This window comes from Orcinus orca, unplaced genomic scaffold (genome assembly GCF_937001465.1).
Source record: "Orcinus orca unplaced genomic scaffold, mOrcOrc1.1 scaffold_23, whole genome shotgun sequence".
Taxonomy (NCBI): domain Eukaryota; kingdom Metazoa; phylum Chordata; class Mammalia; order Artiodactyla; family Delphinidae; genus Orcinus; species Orcinus orca.
Genome location: NW_026043884.1, coordinates 6,686,160 through 6,707,415, shown reverse-complemented (window position 1 = coordinate 6,707,415; position 21,256 = coordinate 6,686,160).

Below are 21,256 nucleotides of genomic sequence, written 5' to 3'. Positions count from 1 at the left end.
ATATTCCCATGATTGGAAGTGTCCTATGCTCTGTAGCTCTGTTTTTTAGATGATTTAGGAACCACCATACACTTCTCCAGAGTGGCTCTCGGCAGTTCACACACTGCCCATCAGCGTATAAAGGCTCCCTGTTCTCCATGGCCTGTCCTGCATTTCTGGTTTTTACAATTTTTTAGGATGGCCCTTTTGACCGGTGGGAAATGAGACTTCTTTGTTGTGCACATTTGCATTGCTTGCTTGCTTCGTTGCCCATAAAGTGCGTATGCGTTTTTTCCTGGATATAATCAGGAAAAACGCATACGCCCTTTTGGGCCAACTGCATCATTGTCGAAATTCTGCCGCTTTTCATGTGCTTTAAAGACGAGTCCAATCTATCTCTTGAAATCTGTTTCTTGCAATTCTGTCTTGCATTCAGATCCTCTTCTTTGCCTTACCTCAACATAGTTTTGGATGTTAGTTTTCATTTATAACTCTGCAGGTTTGTGAATTGCAGTGACCCTGAACTCCATTTTTTAAGTTGCTCTTTTGTGAGCTGGCCTCAAACCCGCAGGATTGCTTCAGGCCCTATTTTGGCTCCGGCGAGGCGGGCTGAGCCTTTTTTCAATTCTTATTCTTAATGGGAAATTAGAGTGATATGTGCCCGTCCAAACCCCTACAACTATTCTCTCATTGGTTCCCCCTCTTCCCGTTCATCCTCCTCACAATTTGCAAAATGTGTGAAACAGAAGTTGAAATGTGCTGATTCTCCAAGTGGGCAGATTCTAAGTAACGTGGCTGGAATGGTGAACAGGAGCACCAGGAGAGGATAAATGAGCTGCATTTTAGACACATCTCCCGATCACATGGTGTACAGTCCTCTGGGTTTTCCATGCATGTTTTAGCTGTAGGAAGATCCCTTGAACCTGCAGATTTGGGACCCATTGAATGGGTACCAGGTAGTATTACTTTAAAGGGTGTGCATTTCCTCACCCAACCTCACATTTCTCTTAGTGCAAACAGTTTCCAGCCTTATGTCTCATCCTGCTGTGGGTCTAGATGTGTTCAATCCATGTTGCATCACCGTCCCTGAGGAAAAGTTGTAAGAGGTTTTCTCTGTCTCTCTGTCGTTTATTTTTTTCAATTTATTACTATATTGGTTACAGCTGATTTTCAAAGCTCTGTTTCTTGCTGCTGTACATCCACTTGATTCACGTACAGAGAGACATCAGTAAATTCTTTTTCAGATTCTTACCAGTCGTATATATTCTTTTCCGGTGACTTGAGTGTGCTGAGTGCAGTTCTTTTAGCTACCGTGTAGGCTTTGTTGATTATCAGTTTGGTATTTGGAATGGTATCTTTGCTAATTTCAACCTCCTGGATGATGCCTCACCCCTCCCCACCTTTCCCGTTTAGCAGCCTTATGCGTGTTTCCTACATATTTGACTATGTTTTTGTTTTGTAATTTATTTCATGTGTAGCCATTTTGGATTCCACCTTTAAGTGATATCTTATGATATGTGTCTTTTTCTTTTTGAATTATGTCACTTAGAATGATCATACGTAACTCCTCCGGAGTTGTTACAACTGGCCATAGTTCATTGATTTCCAGGCTGAATAATATTCCACTCTACCTAAGTACCACATCTCTATCCATTTTTTCCCTCCAGAGACATTTAAGTTATATCCTAGTCGAGGATCTTTTAAACAGAGAGGGGGTAAACATTGGGGTGCCTGTGTCCTCTCGATTTTTGTTTTTCCCAAGATATACGCCCATGAGTGCAAGTGCCCTATGCTCTGTAGCTCATTTTTTAGATGCTTTAGTAAACACAATACACTTCTCCAGAATGGCCGTTGGCAATATACATTTCCACTATAAGTCTCACAGGGCTCCCTCTTCTCCTTGCCCTGTCCTGCATTTCTGTTGTTTACGCTTTATGAGGATGGCTCTTCTGACTGATGCGAAGTGATATCTTTTGTAGTATTGACTTCCAGTGCCCACCTGTTTGCTTGGCTAAAAAAGTGTATGCCCTTTTCTTGAATATATACAGAAAAAAACGCATACACCCTTTTTGGCCAACTGCAATGTTGGCAATGTTCAGCTCCTTTTCTCGTGCTTAATGACGAGTCCTTTCTACCTCCTCAGATCCCTTTCCTGCCATTCTCCCTTGCTTACAAGTCCTTTTCTCTGACTTTCCTCAAGACATTTTTCAGTGATGGATATTTTCAACTCTGCAGTTTCGTGAATTTTACTGCCCCTGAGTTCCATTGTTCAACTTGTGTTTATGGGAACTGGCCACAAAGCAGCGGGATTTCCTCAAGCCCTATACTGTTTCCATGGGCAACCCTAGCCTTTGGTCAATTCGTCTTCCTGATTGGAAATTAGAGTGACATGTGCCTGTCTGAACACCTAGGACTTGTCTCTCATTGTTCCTCATCCTTCCGCTTCATCCTCTGGACAAATTCCAAACTGTACGCAACAGGATGTTGACAGTGCTGACATCTCCAAGTGGGGAGACTGTTAGTAAAGACGCTGGAGGGGTGAACCTGAGCACCAGGAGATGAGGAGATGAGATGCCTTTTCCAAACGCTTCCCGATCAGACGGTATACCATCCTCTGGGTGTGACAGACATGTTTTAGCAGTAGGAAGAGTCCCATTCATGTAAGGAGAACACCAGGGCTTTTTCAAAATCAGTGTCTGCCCGAAACCCAAACTGGGGAATTTTTTAAGCTACGGCTACACATATGTTCATTAAGGGCCTGGGGAAGTAGGCAGAGTCCAAACTTTAGATGATTGAAGTCTTCAGGGTCAGAAGCACTCACCACCAGCTTCCCTTAGGTTACACTTTAACTGTCATTGATAGATGACAATGACAATAAAAATATCTATTCTTTTCCAGATTATTTCCCCTTATAGCTTATTGCAAAATGTTGAGTGTAGTTCCCTGTGCTATACAGTAGTTCCTTGTTGATGATCTATTTTATACATAGCAGTGTGTATGTGTTAATCCCAAACTGTTAATTTATCCCTCCTCCCACCTTTCCCCTTTGGTAATAATAAATTATAAGATTTTATACTTCTCAGAAATGGGGGAGCTGAAAGAGAGGTATCATTTTCAATGGAAAAGCATTTAAAACAAGATTGAAGCTTTAACCAAGATTATTAGATGTACATCCTTGGAAAGAAATCACTTCGTTTCTCTAATATTGACCTGACAAATAAGACAAACCTTTTCACTGAACTTGCTTATAATAAAGTGATGGAAATATCAAATGGAAGTGTTAGAAACATCTTATTTTACCCGAGCCTTATACACTGTTCTATGTTAACTACAGTTTGGCTCACACATCTGTTCATTGAGGTTACAATAGTCTCAATTTCTGTTACTGATCCTCCAGAGTGGACCCCAACAAGTGTCCCCCTGCCCAGTGTCATTGGGGCCAACAGATCGAGACTGAGTTTGGTTCACAAGCAAAGGAAACTTTATATTTTGATCAGAGAATGGAGAGGTGAGAGCATGCACTACCCCGTGGGCTGTGGGCTGGGCTGTTGTGTAGAGATCCTGTCAGAGTCAGTGGGAGGGAGGGGGCGGAGCTCTCGAGGGCCGGGTTGGCTGCAGCTCAGGCTCTATATCGCGGAGTCTGCACTGGGCCCCAGGAGCTGAGGTGTCGTCCCAGCCATTCTGCACTAGGAAATCTGGTCTGAAGTGCCGGGTGTGGAACCTCTGCATGCGGGACCCTAGGAGCACATGAAATTAGACAAAGCACAAAGGATAAAAAAGGTTAGACTTGACTTTATTGCCCAGATTCTATTTTTATCTCCCAGGGATTTTTAATGGGCTTTGCTGGGGACAAACCCCTCCTCTGCCTTTTGTCCCATTCCTCATTCTTGGAGTGCTGAGGGTGCAGACCCTTCTTCTGTAACTGCTGAGTGCTGAGTTGGGAGCCCTCATACCCGGGGACGAGGGTCAGAGCTTCTCCCCAGCAGCCTCCAGGTGACGTTGATTGTCCCCAGGCCCCCTGCCTCCCTGCTCGTCCACCTGAGCACCAGCATTGGAAGTGTTATAGATTCTAATGACCTTTAAGGGTCCAGGAAAGAGATGTGCAGAGACGCTGTGGGGACCGGTTTCACCCCGCCACACATTTGTTCGGCCACCTTAGGCTGACCGTTTCTGCCAGCCTAGATGCTCTGACCAGTAGTCTGCACTTTCTTCAATTAGGCCCCTGAATTAATGTACAAACAGCACCAGGTGTCAGAGCCCTGCCTGCTCAACTCCCAGACAGTCCAGGGTCAGTGGTGATCAAGGACCATGATGGCCACTGAGTCAACAGCCTTTTGAAGTAAACAGGAGTCCAGCTGGTCTTATTGGCCACCATCATCACGGTGTCTGTAGGATTTTCTATGGTGACAGTGTGATATATGGTTCCCTCGCCAAGATTATTAGCTCCCCTCTGGGTGCAGTAAGTCCTGCAAGCAGTAGTCTACTCTTTTGGGACACACTCTTGTTGTTTTATGAGAGAAACTCCAGGTCAAGTGATGTTTACACGAGTCGTCATGGTGCCCTGTTGCCCCCGGTTATCTCTCTGGATGTTGGAGTTGGAGGGCCTCCTCACTCGAGGTTGGTGTGCCCACGGAGCGAACCCTGCAACTTCAGGGCATGGTTGGTGGTTAGGATCACCACGTGGGGTTCTTTTCCCTTAGGAGGGAGGTGGCCTTTTGGGCTGCTGATTTCCAGGTTTTTAGATACCGCCAGTATCTTGGCCAGATGTGGCAGTGGGCCAAGCCCCTTGGTGCCCGTAGTTTATCCTACCTGGATGGCATTCTTGCATTGTTCCATTTCAAGTGGTCCCAGTTTTTGCACTAATTCTCCAATGGCGATTCACCTTTCACCGGGAATGGAAAGGTCAAAGGGTTTAGCTAAATTAGGGAGTTCCAGGGCAAGGGTCTGAATTGACTGCTCTTTCCATTCTTGAAAGGCCACTTCTGGATTCTATTCAAAAGGATCATCATCTTTTCCTTTCAGTGTTTCATATAGAGGCCCAGCTAGTAGACTGTAGTTAGGGATCCAGAAGCAGCAAACCCTGGCCTCCCCAGGAACCCCTAAGCTGTCTTCTAGTTTTAGAAAGGGGTAAGGCTGAAAATGGTTTCTTCTCTTTCCTGGGATGGGCTTCTCCGACCTTCTGTGAGAACGAAGCCCAGGCAGGTCACCGCAGTCTGTGATATTTGAGCTTTTTCTTGGACAACTTCTATCCTTTATTGGCTTGGTAGTTCAGAGGCCTCCTTAGTAGGGCTGGCGATCAGAATGTCGTCTGCGTACTGAAGGAGGGTTTCCTTTCCCAGAGGTAGAACTTTTAGGTCTTTAGCTAAGCTTTCCCCAAAGATGGTGTGGGAATTTTTGCACCCTTGGGGCAAGACGGCCCGGAAGTATTGTTTTAGTTGTATGTTGAGTCCTGCCACTCACAAGCCAAAATTTCTTGTGACTCTGGGACTAATGGAATACAAAAGAAGGCATCATTGAAGACTAATACAGAATACCATGTCCTGGTGGTTGGTAGAATGACCAGCAGGGTGTAGGAATTAGGAGCAGCTGGAGGTATATCCTCGGTGGCTTCACTGACTGTCCTGACATCCTTTACCAGGTGCCCAGCAGCCCATGGGGCTCTCGTGGTCAGACCAATCCCAGAATATGGAGCTCACCTGGGCAGGAACCCCACCCCCACCCCAGCCCACGGGGCTCTCGTGGTCAGGCCCCTCCCAGGATACAGAGCTACCCTTGCAGGTACCGTGGCAGGGCTGGGCACACAGGAACCGTGCACATAGCCCTCATTGCAGAGCACCCCCAGCTCACCTGTCGCTCAGAGCTGACACAGAGCACCTCAGAGCAGGACTTGAACTAACAAACAGCAGCTGCGACAGGTCTGTGACCCTGGGCATCACTCTGTGCGGCCTCCCTCCACCTGGTCTTCCAGAGACTTCCACTGCACCCGGGGCACCAGGCCTCTGTCTCCAACCACCACCCACCCCTCCTCTCCCTGACTCCTGGGTTCCTCTCATTAGGAGAGGGTTTTCTTGAAGTTGTCTCCCACTCATGGGCCAGATAAAATGATTAGAAAACAAGCCAAAGCTGCAGCCCCTTGTCTATCCTGACTCTCAGGAGCCCACACCTGTTCCTTGGACCTGGCCGGTTCAGCAAGTTCCATTTTCTGCAACTGTGAGCCCCTGAGGGGTGATGATTGGCTGACCTGGGCAGCCTTACCGTGCCGGCCAGCCCTCCCCAGGTGTGCCTGGGTTGAGATCAATATAAATACCACTCCAGGCAGCAAGAGGCCCTGCAGCCGTGCCTGACGCCGTTTTCTCTGCCCTGTCAGCAGTCTCGGGGCTGGGCTGGTGGGAGGGAGTGAGAGGCCATGGCTTTGTGGGTGGCCCAGTGTGAGTGGGTCTCTGCTGGACTTTCTGCAGCAGTTGCCAGGCTGCCACCTGCTAAAGAAGAGGATGTGTCACCCATACCTGCTGCTGGAATTTCTCCCTGGGCAGAGGTGAGGAAGGAAAAAAGCAGTGGGGGCAGGGACAGGACGGGTATCTCAGGCAGGGAAATGGAAATCTTCCAGAAGAGCACCCAGGGCCAGGACCATCCTGGCTGGCCTGCAGGCACCAAGTCGGCCGGTATGCTGTCACTCGTGTGGCTCTATGGCTCTTCCTCTAGGCTTTCAAGTCCTTGTATATATTCAGGTGTTTTACCTGGGACGGGTGGGAATAGTTCAGCAGCAACTGGCCTGGGGCTCAGCTCACGTTTACTCACAGATGCCTCGGCACGGTGCCCCAGCTTTGCAATGAGGACGCTTGTTGCATGGGGGCTGCTGGCTGAATGGGAGACGATTCCCCACCACTGACCAACTTCAGAATTGTTTACAACTGGAGCAAGTGCCCTGATACGGTTTTCCTCTGTGGAACTGGTGGGTTCTGTGTTTTTTTTCTCTTTTTCGTTTTTGGTTCAAGGTAGATTTTATTCCTCTTTTTTGTATTTACAGATATAAGCATGGAAATAATTTATTCATATAAATACATGTATGTGAAGGGAATAATTGTTTTTTCTGTTGTATTTTTTAAATTTTATTTCTTTTTAATTTTGAATTTTATTTTATATTTTTATACAGCAGGTTCTTATTGGTTATCTATTTTATACATATAAATGTATACATGCCAATCCCAGTCTCTCAACTCCTCCCACCACCACCACCCCCAACAGCTTTCCCCCCTTGTTGTCCATACGTTTGTTGTCTACATCTGTTGCTCTATTTATGCCTTGCAAAATGGTTAATCTGTACAGTTTTTCTAGGTTCCACATATATGCATGAATATACAAGATTTGTTTTTCTCTTTCTGACTTACTTCACTCTGTATGACAGTCTCTAGATCCATCGACGTCTCTACAAATGACCCAATTTCATTCCTTTTCATGGCTTAGTAATATTCCATTTTATATATGTACCACTGCTTTATGCATTCGTCTGTCTGTGGGCATTTAGGTTGCTTCCATTACCTCGATATTGTAAAGAGTGATACAATGAACATTGCGGTGAATGTCTCTTTTTGATTTATGGTTTTGTCTGGGTATATGTCCAGAACTGGGATTGCTGTATCATATGGTAATTCTACGGTTAGTTTCTTAAGAAACTCCATATTGTTCTCCATAGTGACTGTATCAATTTATATTCCCAACAATAATGGAAGAGGGTTCCTTTTCTCCACACATTTCCAGCATTTTTTGTTTGTAGATTTTCTGATGATGCCCATTCTACCAGGTGTGAGGTGATACCTCATTGTTGAGTCCATTTTGTTGAGCAAGGGGTAGGTCTTGTCTATTACATATTTAGCTTATGGAAAGGTATCTGTGCTAATTTCAAACTCTGCTTTTATGCAGCACCACAACTCACCTTCCCCCTTAAGCAAGCATAAGTTGGTTTTCTAAACATGAGACCCTGTAATTCAGTTCATGTGTAACCAAGTTCACATTCCATGTATTAGTGATACCTTATGATGTTTCTCTTTCTGTGTGACTTTTTTCACTTAGAATCACCGTGCCTCAATCCACTCATTATGCTGGTACGGGCCTGGTGACATAGTTTTCATTGCTGAGAGGTATTCTGTTGTACGTAAGTACCGCAACTTCTTTATCCATTATTTGCTCTCTGGCATATTTAACTTGTGCTGAAGAAGAGGTTCCTGTAAAAACGCCGTCCCAAATTTTGGAGTGGCTGTGTCTTTTTGATTTTAATTTCCCTAAGCTATAGGACCATAAGTGGAAGTGCCCTAGGCTCTGTTGCTTTGTTTTTTAGATGTTTCAGAAAACACCATACACTTCTCCCTAGTGGCTGTTGGCAATTTACATCCCGCCCATCAGCATAACAAGGCTCCCAGTTCTCCATGGCCTGTCCTGCCTTTCTGGATTTTACACTTTATTCAGATGGCCCTTTTGACTGGGGGAAGTGAGACTTCATTATAGTGCAGATTTCCTTTGCAAGCTTGCTTGGTTGGCCAAAAAGGGCGTATGCGTTTTCTCCTGAATATATTCAGGAAAAAACGCATACGCCCTTTTTGTCCAAGTGCATCATTGTGGACGTTCTGCCTATTTTCCTATGCTTCAAATGAAATTCCAGTCTACCTCCTGAAATCGGTTTCCTGCAATTCTGCCCCGCTTTCAAGTCCTCTTTGCAGCCTTACTTCAGTATATTTTTGGATGATAGCTGTCATTTATAACTCTGCAGGTTTGTGAATTACAGTGCCCCTGAGCTCCTTTCTTCAACTCGCTTTCTTGTGAGCTGCCCGGAACACCGCAGGATTGATTCAGGCCCTAATCTGGTTCCGCCATGGCATGCTGAGCCTTTGGTTAATTCCTCTTCCTGGTGGGAAATGAGAGTTAAATTTGCCCGTCCAGACACCTCCAGCTAGTCTCTCATTGGTTCTCCCTATTCCTGTTCATCTTCCGCAGAAATTGCAAACTGGGCCAAACAGGAGGTTAAAGGCACTGACTCTCTAAGTCGGGAGAGTGTTAGTAAAGCATCTGGAATGTTGCACCCGAGTACCAGGGGACGAGAACTGAGACATATTGGAACACGTCTCCCGATCACACGGTTGATCATACTCTGGGTTTCACATGCATGGTTTAGCTGAAGGAAGAATCCGTTAAACGTGGAGAGTTGAGACCCGTGGAATGGGTACCATGCAATATGACTTCAAAGGGTCTTCATTTGCTCACCGAACCTCTCCAATCCTATCACTGCTGCCTTTATGCCCCTGTACACACGCTTGATTCTCTTTTGGAGACATAGCAATCCAAAGGTTTTAAGATAATTACTAGAGAGCTACATTCTTAGGCGTTTAATATGGGGTGTTGAGTCCATTTCATTGAGCAAGGAGTAGCTCTTGTCTATTACATATTTGGCTTAAGAAACTTTATCTGTGCTCATTTCAATCTCTGGTTTTATGCAGCACCCCAACTCACCTTTCCCCTTAAGCAAGCATAAGTTGGTTTTCTAAATATGAGACCCTGTTCTGTTTTGTAATCCAGTTCCTGCATAGCCAAGTTTACATTCCGTGTATTAGTGATATCTTATGATGTTTCTTTTTCTGTGTGAATTATTTCAGTTAGAATCATCATACCTGAATCCACTCATTATGCTGCTATGGGACTGATGACATAGATTTCATTGCTGAGTGATATTGCATTGTACGTAAGTACCACAACTGCTTTATCCATTTTTCACTTTCTGCGATATTGAACTTGTCCCGTAAACGAGTTTCTTGTAAACAGAGCCGTCCCAAACTTAGGGGTGGCTGTGTCTTTTTTATTTTATATTCCTTAGCTATAGGACCATATGTGGAAGTGCCCTAGGCTCTGTTGCTTTGTTTTTTATATGTTTCAGGAAAGACCATACCTTTCTCCCCAGTGGCTGTTGGCAATTTACATCCCGCCCATCAGCATAACAAGGCTCCCAGTTCTCCATGGCCTGTCCTGCCTTGCTGGATTTTACACTTTTTTCAGATTGCCCTTTTGACCAGGGGGAAGTGAGACTTCATTGTAGTGCAGATTTCCTTTGCAAGCTTGCTTGGTTGGCCAAAAAGGGCGTATGCGTTTTTTCCTGAATATATTCAGGAAAAAACGCATACGCCCTTTTTGGCCAAGTGCAGCATTGTCGACGTTCTGACTCTTTTCCTATGCTTTAAGTGCAATTCCAGTGTACCTCCTGAAATCGGTTTCCTGCAATTCTGCCCCGCTTTCAAGTCCTCTTGGCAGCCTTACTTCAGTATATTTTTGGACGATAGCTGTCATTTATAACTCTGCAGGTTTGTGAATTACAGTGCCCCTGAGCTCCTTTCTTCAACTCGCTTTCTTGTGACCTGGCCGCAACACCGCAGGATTGCTTCAGGCCCTAATCTGGTTCTGGCATGGCACGCTGAGCCTTCGGTTAATTCCTCTTCCTGGTGGGAAATGAGAGTTAAATTTGCCCGTCCAGACACCTCCAGCTAGTCTCTCATTGGTTCTCCCTATTCCTGTTCATCTTCCGCAGAAATTGCAAACTGGGCCAAACAGGAGGTTAAAGGCACTGACTCTCCAAGTCGGGAGAGTGTTAGTAAAGCGTCTGGAATGTTACACCCGAGTACCAGGGGATGAGAACTGAGACATATTGGAACACGTCTCCCGATCACACGGTTGATCATACTCTGGGTTCCACATGCATGATTTAGCTGAAGGAAGAATCCCTTAAACCTGGAGCGTTGAGACCCGTGGAATGGGTACCATGCAGTATGACTTCAAAGGGTCTTCATTTGCTCACCGAACCTCTGCAATCCTATCACTGCTGCGTTTATGCCCCTGTACACACGCTTGATTCTCTTTCGGAGACATAGCGATCCATAGCTTTTAAGATACTTACTAGTCAGGTACATTCTTAGGCGTTTAATATGGGGTGTTGAGTCCATTTCGTTGAGCAAGGAGTAGCTCTTGTCTGTTACATATTTGGCTTAAGGAACTTTATCTGTGCTTATTTCAATCTCTGGTTTTATGCAGCACCCCAACTCACCTTTCCCCTTAAGCAAGCATAAGTTGGTTTTCTAAATTTGAGACCCTGTTCTCTTTTCTAATCCAGTTCCTGTGTAGCCAAGTTTACATTCCGTGTATTAGTGATATCTTATGATGTTTCTTTTTCTGTGTGACTTATTTCAGTTAGAATCATCATACCTGAATCCTCTCATTATGCTGCTACGGGCCTGATGATATAGATTTCATTGCTGAGTGATATTGCATTGTACGTATGTACCACAACTTCTTTATCCATTTTTCACTTTCTGCGATATTGAACTTGTACCGTAAACGAGGTTCTTGTAAACAGAGCCGTCCCAAACTTTGGGGTGGCTGTGTCTTTTTGATTTTAATTTCCCTAAGCTATAGGACCATAAGTGAAGTGCCCTAGGTTCTGTTGCTTTGTTTCTTAGATGTTTCAGGAAACACCATACACTTCTCCCCAGTGGCTGTTGGCAATTTACATCCCGCCCATCAGCATAACAAGGCTCCCAGTTCTCCATGGCCTGTCCTGCCTTTCTGGATTTTACACTTTTTTCAGATGGCCCATTTGACCGGGGGGATGAGAGACTTCATTGTAGTGCAGATTTCCTTTGCAAGCTTGCTTGGTCGGCCAAAAAGGGCGTATGCGTTTTTCCCTGAATATATTCAGGAAAAAACGCATACGCCCTTTTTGGCCAAGTGCATCATTGTGGACGTTCTGCCTCTTTTCCTATGCTTTAAATGCAATTCCAGTCTACCTCCTGAAATCGGTTTCCTGCAATTCTGCCCCGCTTTCAAGTCCTCTTGGCAGCCTTACCTCAGTATATTTTTGGACAATAGCTGTCATTTATCAGTCTGCAGGTTTGTGAATTACAGTGCCCCGAGCGCCTTTCTTCAACTCGTTTTCTTGTGAGCTGGCCGCAACACCGCAGGATTGCTTCAGGCCCTAATCTGGTTCCGGCACGGCACGCTGAGCCTTTGGTTAATTCCTCTTCCTGGTGGGAAATGAGAGTTAAATTTGGCCGTCCAGACACCTCCAGCTAGTCTCTCATTGTTTCTCCCTATTCCTGTTCATCTTCCGCAGAAATTGCAAACTGGGACAAACAGGAGGTTAAAGGCACTGACTCTCCAAGTCGGGAGAGTGTTAGTAAAGCGTCTGGAATGTTGCACCCGAGTACCAGGGGACGAGAACTGAGACATATTGGAACACGTCTTCCGATCACACGGTTGATCATACTGTGGGTTCCACATGCATGATATAGCTGAAGGAAGAATCCCTTAAACCTGGAGAGTTGAGACCCGTGGAATGGGTACCATGCAATACGACTTCAAAGGGTCTTCATTTGCTCACCGAAACTCTCCAATCCTATCACTGCTGCGTTTATGCCCCTGTACACACGCTTGATTCTCTTTCGGAGACATAGCAATCCATAGCTTTTAAGATACTTACTAGTCAGGTACATTCTTAGGCGTTTAATATGGGGTGTTGAGACCATTTCGTTGAGCAAGGAGTAGCTCTTGTCTGTTACATATTTGGCTTAAGGAACTTTGTGCTCATTTCATTCTGTGGTTTTATGCAGCACCCCAACTCACCTTTCCCCTGAAGCAAGCATAAGTTGGTTTTCTAAATTTGAGACCCTGTTCTGTTTTGTAATCCAGTTCCTGTGTAGCCAAGTTTACATTCCGTGTATTAGTGATATCTTATGATGTTTCTTTTTCTGTGTGACTTATTTCAGTTAGAATCATCATACCTGAATCCACTCATTATGCTTCTATGGGCCTGATGACATAGATTTCATTGCTGAGTGATATTGCATTGTACGTAAGTACCACAACTTCTTTATCCATTTTTCACTTTCTGCGATATTGAACTTGTCCCGTAAACGAGGGTCTTGTAAACAGAGCCGTCCCAAACTTTGGGGTGGCTGTGTCTTTTTGATTTTAATTTCCCTAATCTATAGGACCATAAGTGGAAGTGCCCTAGGCTCTGTTGCTTTGTTTTTTAGATGTTTCAGGAAACACCATACACTTCTCCCGAGTGGCTGTTGGCAATTTACATCCCGCCCATCAGCATAACAAGGCTCCCAGTTCTCCATGGCCTGTGCTGCCTTTCTGGATTTTACACTTTTTTCAGTTGGCCCTTTTGAACGGGGGGAAGTGAGACTCCATTGTAGTGCAGATTTCCTTTGCAAGCTTGCTTGGTTGGCCAAAAAGGGCGTATGCGTTTTTTCCTGAATATATTCAGGAAAAAACGCATACACACTTTTTGGCCAAGTGCATCATTGTGGACGTTCTGCCTCTTTTCCTATGCTTTAAATGCAATTCCAGTCTACCTTCTGAAATTGGTTTCCTGCAATTCTGTCCCGATTTCAAGTCCTCTTGGCAGCCTTACTTCAGTATATTTTTGGACGATAGCTGTCATTTATAACTCTGCAGGTTTGTGAATTACAGTGCCCCTGAGCTCCTTTCTTCAACTCGCTTTCTTGTGAGCTGGCCGCAACACCGCAGGATTGCTTCAGTCTCTAATCTGGTTCCGGCACGGCACGCTGAGCCTTTGGTTAATTCCTCTTCCTGGTGGGAAATGAGAGTTAAATTTGCCTGTCCAGACACCTCCAGCTTGTCTCTCATTGGTTCTCCCTATTCTTGTTCATCTTCTGCAGAAATTGCAAACTGGGCCAAACAGGAGGTTAAAGGCACTGACTCTCCAAGTCGGGAGAGTGTTAGTTAAGCATCTGGAATGTTGCACCCGATACCAGGGGACGAGAACTGAGACATATTGGAACCCATCTCCCGATCACACGGTTGATCATACTCTGGGTTCCACATGCATGTTTTAGCTGAAGGAAGAATCCCTTAAACCTGGAGAGTTGAGACCCGTGGAATGGGTACCATGCAATATGACTTCAAAGGGTCTTCGTTTGCTCAGTGAACCTCTCCAATGCTATCACTGCTGCGTTTATGCCCCTGTACACACGCTTGATTCTCTTTCGGAGACATAGCAATCCATAGGTTTTAAGATGTTACTAGTCAGGTACATTCTTAGGCGTTTAATATGGGGTTTTGAGTCCATTTCGTTGAGCAAGGAGTAGCTCTTGTCTATTACATATTTGGCTTAAGGAACTTTATCTGTGCTCATTTCAATCTCTGGTTTTATTCAGCACCCCAACTCACCTTTCCCCTTAAGCAAGCATAAGTTGGTTTTCTAAATTTGAGTCCCTGTTCTGTTTTGTAATTCAGTTCCTGTATAGCCAAGTTTACATTCCTTGTATTACTGGTATCTTATGATGTTTCTTTTTCTGTGTGACTTATTTCAGTTAGAATCATCATACCTGAATCCACTCATTATGCTGCTACGGGCCTGATGACATAGATTTCATTGCTGAGTGATATTGCATTGTACGTAAGTACCACAACTTCTTTATCCTTTTTTCGCTTTCTGCGATATTGAACTTCTACCATAAACGCGGTTCTTGTAAACAGAGCCGTCCCAAACTTTGGGGTGGCTGTGTCTTTTTGATTTTAATTTCCCTAAGCTATAGGACCATAAGTGGAAGTGCCCTAGGCTCTGTTGCTTTGTTTTTTAGATGTTTCAGGAAGCACCATACAGTTCTCCTGAGTGGCATTTTGGAATTTACATCCCGGCCATCAGCATAACAAGGCTCCCAGTTCTCCATGGCCTGTCCTGCCTTTCTGGATTTTACACTTTTTTCAGATGGCCCTTGTGACCGGGGGGAAGTAAGACTTCATTGTAGTGCAGATTTCCTTTGCAAGCTTGCTTGGTTGGCCAAAAAGTGCGTATGCGTTTTTTCCTGAATATATTCAGGAAAAAACGCATACGCCCTTTTTGGCCAAGTGCATCATTGTCCACGTTCTGCCTCTTTTCCTATGCTTTAAATGCAATTCCAGTCTACCTCCTGAAATCGGTTTCCTGCAATTCTGCCCCGCTTTCAAGTCCTCTTGGCAGCCTTACTTCAGTATATTTTTGGATGATAGCTGTCATTTATAACTCTGCAGGTTTGTGAATTACAGTGCCCCTGAGCTCCTTTCTTCAACTCGCTTTCTTGTGAGCTGGCCGCAACACCGCAGGATTGCTTCGGGCCCTAATCTGGTTCCGGCATGGCACGCTGAGCCTTTCGTTAATTCTTCTTCCTGGTGGGAAATGAGAGTTAAATTTGCCCGTCCAGACACCTCCAGCTAGTCTCTCATTGGTTCTCCCTATTCCTTTTCATCTTCCGCAGAAATTGCAAACTGGGCCAAACAGGAGGTTAAAGGCACTGACTCTCCAAGTCGGGAGAGTGTTAGTAAAGCATCTGGAATGTTGCACCCGAGTACCAGGGGACGAGAACTGAGACATATTGGAACACGTCGCCCGATCACATGGTTGATCATACTCTGGGTTCCACATGCATGTTTTAGCTGAAGGAAGAATCCCTTAAACCGGGAGAGTTGAGACCCGTGGAATGGGTACCATACAATATGACTTCAAAGGGTCTTCATTTGCTCACCGATCCTCTCCAATCCTATCATTGCTGTGTTTCTACCACTGTACACACGCTTGATTCTCTTTTGGAGACATAGCAATCCATAAGTTTTAAGATACTTACTAGTCAGCCACATTGTTAGGTGTTTAATATGGGGTGTTGAGCCCATTTCGTTGAGCAAGGAGTAGCTCTTGTCTATTACCTATTTGGCTTAAGGAACTTTATCTGTGCTCATTTCAATCTCTGGTTTTATGCAGCACCCCAGCTCACCTTTCCCCTTAAGCAAGCATAAGTTGGTTTTCTAAATTTGAGACCCTGTTCTCTTTTGTAATCCAGTTCCTGTGTAGCCAAGTTTACATTCCGTGTATTAGTGATATCTTATGATGTTTCTTTTGCTGTGTGACTTATTTCAGTTAGAATCATCATACCTGAATCCACTCATTATGCTGCTATGGGCCTGATGACATAGATGTCATTGCTGAGTGATATTGCATTGTACGTAAGTACCACAACTTCTTTATCCATTTTTCACTTTCTGCGATATTGAACTTGTACCGTAAATGAGGTTCTTGTAAACAGAGCCATCCCAAACTTTGGGGTGGCTGTGTCTTTTTGATTTTAATTTCCCTAAGCTATAGGACCATATGTGGAAGTGCCCTAGGCTCTGTTGCTTTGTTTTTTAGTTGTTTCAGGAAACACCATACACTTCTCCCAAGTGGCTGTTGGCAATTTACATCCCGCCCATCAGCATAACAAGGCTCCCAGTACTCCATGGCCTGTCCTGCCTTTCTGGATTTTACACTTTTTTCAGATGGCCCTTTTGACTGGGGGAAGTGAGACTTCATTTTAGTGCAGATATCCTTTGCAAGCTTGCTTGGTTGGCCAAAAAGGGCGTATGCGTTTTTTCCTGAATATATTCAGGAAAAAACGCATACGCCCTTTTTGGCCAAGTGCATCATTGTCGACGTTCTGCGTCTTTTCCTATGCTTTAAGTGCAATTCCAGTCTACCTCCTGAAATCGGTTTCCTGCAATTCTGCCCCGCTTTCAAGTCCTCTTGGCAGCCTTACTTCAGTATATTTTTGGACGATAGCTGTCATTTATAACTCTGCAGGTTTGTGAATTACTGTGCCCCTGAGCTCCTTTCTTCAACTCGCTTTCTTGTGAGCTGGCCGCAACACCGCAGGATTGCTTCAGGCCCTAATCTGGTTCCGGCACGGCACGCTGAGCCTTTGGTTAATTCCTCTTCCTGGTGGGAAATGAGAGTTAAATTTGCCCGTCCAGACACCTGCAGCTAGTCTCTCATTGGTTCTCCCTATTCCTGTTCATCTTCCGCAGAAATTGCAAACTGGGCCAAACAGGAGGTTAAAGGCACTGACTCTCCAAGTCGGGAGAGTGTTAGTAAAGCATCTGGAATGTTGCACCCGAGTACCAGGGGACGAGAACTGAGACATATTGGAACACGTCGCCCGATCACACGGTTGATCATACTGTGGGTTCCACATGCATGTTTTAGTTGAAGGAAGAATCCCTTAAACCTGGAGAGTTGAGACCCGTGGAATGGGTACCATGCAATATGACTTCAAAGGGTCTTCATTTGCTCACTGAACCTCTCCAATCCTATCACTGCTGCGTTTATGCCCCTGTACACACGCTTGATTCTCTTTCGTAGACATAGCAATCCATAGGTTTTAAGATACTTACTAGTCAGGTACATTCTTAGGCATTTAATATGGAGTTTTGAGTCCATTTCGTTGAGCAAGGAGTAGCTCTTGTCTATTACATATTTGGCTTAAGGAACTTTATCTGTGCTCATTTCAATCTCTGGTTTTATGCAGCACCCCAACACACCTTTCCCCTTAAGCAAGCATAAGTTGGTTTTCTAAATTTGATACCCTGTTCTGTTTTGTAATTCAGTTCCTGTGTAGCCAAGTTTACATTCCATGTATTAGTGATATCTTATGATGTTTCTTTTTCTGTGTGACTTATTTCAGTGAGAATCATCATACCTGAATCCACTCATTATGCTGCTATGGGCCTGATGACATAGATGTCATTGCTGAGTGATATTGCATTGTACGTAAGTACCACAACTTCTTTATCCATTTTTCACTTTCTGCGATATTGAACTTGTACTGTAAAGTAGGTTCTTGTAAACAGAGCCGTCCCAAAGTTTGGGGTGGCTGTGTCTTTCTGATTTTAATTTCCCTAAGCTATAGGACCATAAGTGGAAGTGCCCTAGGCTCTGTTGCTTTGTTTTTTAGATGTTTCAGGAAACACCATACAATTTTCCCCAGTGGCTGTTGGCAATTTACATCCCGCCCATAGCATAACAAGGCTCCCAGTTTTCCATGGCCTGTCCTGCCTTTCTGGATTTTACACTTTTTTCAGATGGCCCTTTTGACCGGGGGGAAGTGAGACTTCATTGTAGTGCAGATTTCCTTTGCAAGCTTGCTTGGTTGGCCGAAAAGGGCGTATGCGTTTTTTCCTGAATATATTCAGGAAAAAACGCATACGCCCTTTTTGTCCAAGTGCATCATTGTCAACTTTCTGCCTCTTTTCCTATGCTTTAAATGCAATTCCAGTCTACCTCCTGAAATCAGTTTCCTGCAATACTGCCCCGTTTTCAAGTCCTCTTGGCAGTCTTACTTCAGTATATTTTTGGACGATAGCTGTCATTTATAACTCTGCAGGTTTGTGAATTACAGTGCCCCTGAGCTCCTTTCTTCAACTCGCTTTCTTGTTAGCTGGCTGCAAAACGACAAGATTGATTCAGGCCCTAATCTGGTTCCGGCACGGCATGCTGAGCCTTTGGTTAATTCCTCTTCTTGGTGGGAAATGAGAGTTAAATTTGCCCGTCCAGACACCTCCAGCTAGTCTCTCATTGGTTCTCCTTATTTCTGTTCATGTTCCGCAGAAATTGCAAACTGGGACAAACAGGAGGTTAAAGGCACTGACTCTCCAAGGCGGCAGAGTGTTAGTAAAGCGTCTGGAATGTTACACCCGAGTACCAAGGTACGAGAAGTGAGACATATTTGAACACGTCTCTCAATCACGCGGTTGATCATACTCTGGGTTCCACATGCATGTTTTAGCTGAAGGAAGAATCCCTTAAACCTGGAGAGTTGAGACCCGTGGAATGGGTACCATGCAATATGAGTTCGAAGGGTCTTCATTTGTTCTCCGAAACTCTCCATCCTATCACTGCTGCGTTTATGCCCCTGTACACACGCTTGATTTTCTTTCGGAGACATAGCGATCCATAGCTTTTAAGATACTTACTAGTCAGGGACATTCTTTGGCGTTTAATATGGGGTGTTGAGTCCATTTCGTTGAGCAAAGAGTAGCTCTTGTCTATTCCATATTTGGCTTAAGGAACTTTATCTGTTCTTATTTCAATCTCTGGTTTTATGCAGCACCCCAACTCAACTTTCCCCTTGAGCAAGCATAAGTTGGTTTTCTAAATTTGAGACCCTGTTCTGTTTTGTAATCCAGTTCGTGTGTAGCCAAGTTTACATTCCATGTATTAGTGATATCTTATGATGTTTCTTTTTCTGTGTGACTTATTTCAGTGAGAATCATCATACCTGAATCCACTCATTATGCTGCTATGGGCCTGATGACATAGATGTCATTGCTGAGTGATATTGCATTGTACGTAAGTACCACAACTTCTTTATCCATTTTTCACTTTCTGCGATATTGAACTTGTACTGTAAAGTAGGTTCTTGTAAACAGAGCCGTCCCAAAGTTTGGGGTGGCTGTGTCTTTCTGATTTTAATTTCCCTAAGCTATAGGACCATAAGTGGAAGTGCCCTAGGCTCTGTTGCTTTGTTTTTTAGATGTTTCAGGAAACACCATACAATTTTCCCCAGTGGCTGTTGGCAATTTACATCCCGCCCATAGCATAACAAGGCTCCCAGTTTTCCATGGCCTGTCCTGCCTTTCTGGATTTTACACTTTTTTCAGATGGCCCTTTTGACCGGGGGGAAGTGAGACTTCATTGTAGTGCAGATTTCCTTTGCAAGCTTGCTTGGTTGGCCGAAAAGGGCGTATGCGTTTTTTCCTGAATATATTCAGGAAAAAACGCATACGCCCTTTTTGTCCAAGTGCATCATTGTCAACTTTCTGCCTCTTTTCCTATGCTTTAAATGCAATTCCAGTCTACCTCCTGAAATCAGTTTCCTGCAATACTGCCCCGTTTTCAAGTCCTCTTGGCAGTCTTACTTCAGTATATTTTTGGACGATAGCTGTCATTTATAACTCTGCAGGTTTGTGAATTACAGTGCCCCTGAGCTCCTTTCTTCAACTCGCTTTCTTGTTAGCTGGCTGCAAAACGACAAGATTGATTCAGGCCCTAATCTGGTTCCGGCACGGCATGCTGAGCCTTTGGTTAATTCCTCTTCTTGGTGGGAAATGAGAGTTAAATTTGCCCGTCCAGACACCTCCAGCTAGTCTCTCATTGGTTCTCCTTATTTCTGTTCATGTTCCGCAGAAATTGCAAACTGGGACAAACAGGAGGTTAAAGGCACTGACTCTCCAAGGCGGCAGAGTGTTAGTAAAGCGTCTGGAATGTTACACCCGAGTACCAAGGTACGAGAAGTGAGACATATTTGAACACGTCTCTCAATCACGCGGTTGATCATACTCTGGGTTCCACATGCATGTTTTAGCTGAAGGAAGAATCCCTTAAACCTGGAGAGTTGAGACCCGTGGAATGGGTACCATGCAATATGAGTTCGAAGGGTCTTCATTTGTTCTCCGAAACTCTCCATCCTATCACTGCTGCGTTTATGCCCCTGTACACACGCTTGATTTTCTTTCGGAGACATAGCGATCCATAGCTTTTAAGATACTTACTAGTCAGGGACATTCTTTGGCGTTTAATATGGGGTGTTGAGTCCATTTCGTTGAGCAAAGAGTAGCTCTTGTCTATTCCATATTTGGCTTAAGGAACTTTATCTGTTCTTATTTCAATCTCTGGTTTTATGCAGCACCCCAACTCAACTTTCCCCTTGAGCAAGCATAAGTTGGTTTTCTAAATTTGAGACCCTGTTCTGTTTTGTAATCCAGTTCGTGTGTAGCCAAGTTTACATTCCATGTATTAGTGATATCTTATGATGTTTCTTTTTCTGTGTGACTTATTTCAGTTAGAATCATCATACCTGAATCCACTCATTATGCTGCTACGGGCCTGATGACATAGATTTCATTGCTGAGTGATATTGCATTGTACGTAAGTACCACAACTTCTTTATCCATATTTCACTTTCTGCGATATTGAACTTGTCCCGTAAACGAGTTTCTTGTAAACAGAGCCGTCCCAAACTTTGGGGTGGCTGTGTCTTTTTTATTTTAATTTCCCTAAGCTACAGAACCATAAGTGGATGTGCCCTAGGCTCTGTTGCTTTGTTTCTTAAATGTTTCAGGAAACACCATACACTTCTCCCAAGTGGCTGTTGGCAGTTTACATCCCGCCCATCAGCATAACAAGGCTCCCAGTTCTCCAAGGCCTGTCCTGCCTTGCTGGATTTTACACTTTTTTCAGATGGCCCTTTTGACCAGGGGGAAGTGAGACTTCATTGTAGTGCAGATTTCCTTTGCAAGCTTGCTTGGTTGGCCAAAAAGGGTGTATGCGTTGTTTCCTGAATATATTCAGGAAAAAACGCATACGCCCTTTTTGGCCAAGTGCATCATTGTCGACCTTCTGCCTCTTTTCCTATGCTTTAAATGCAAT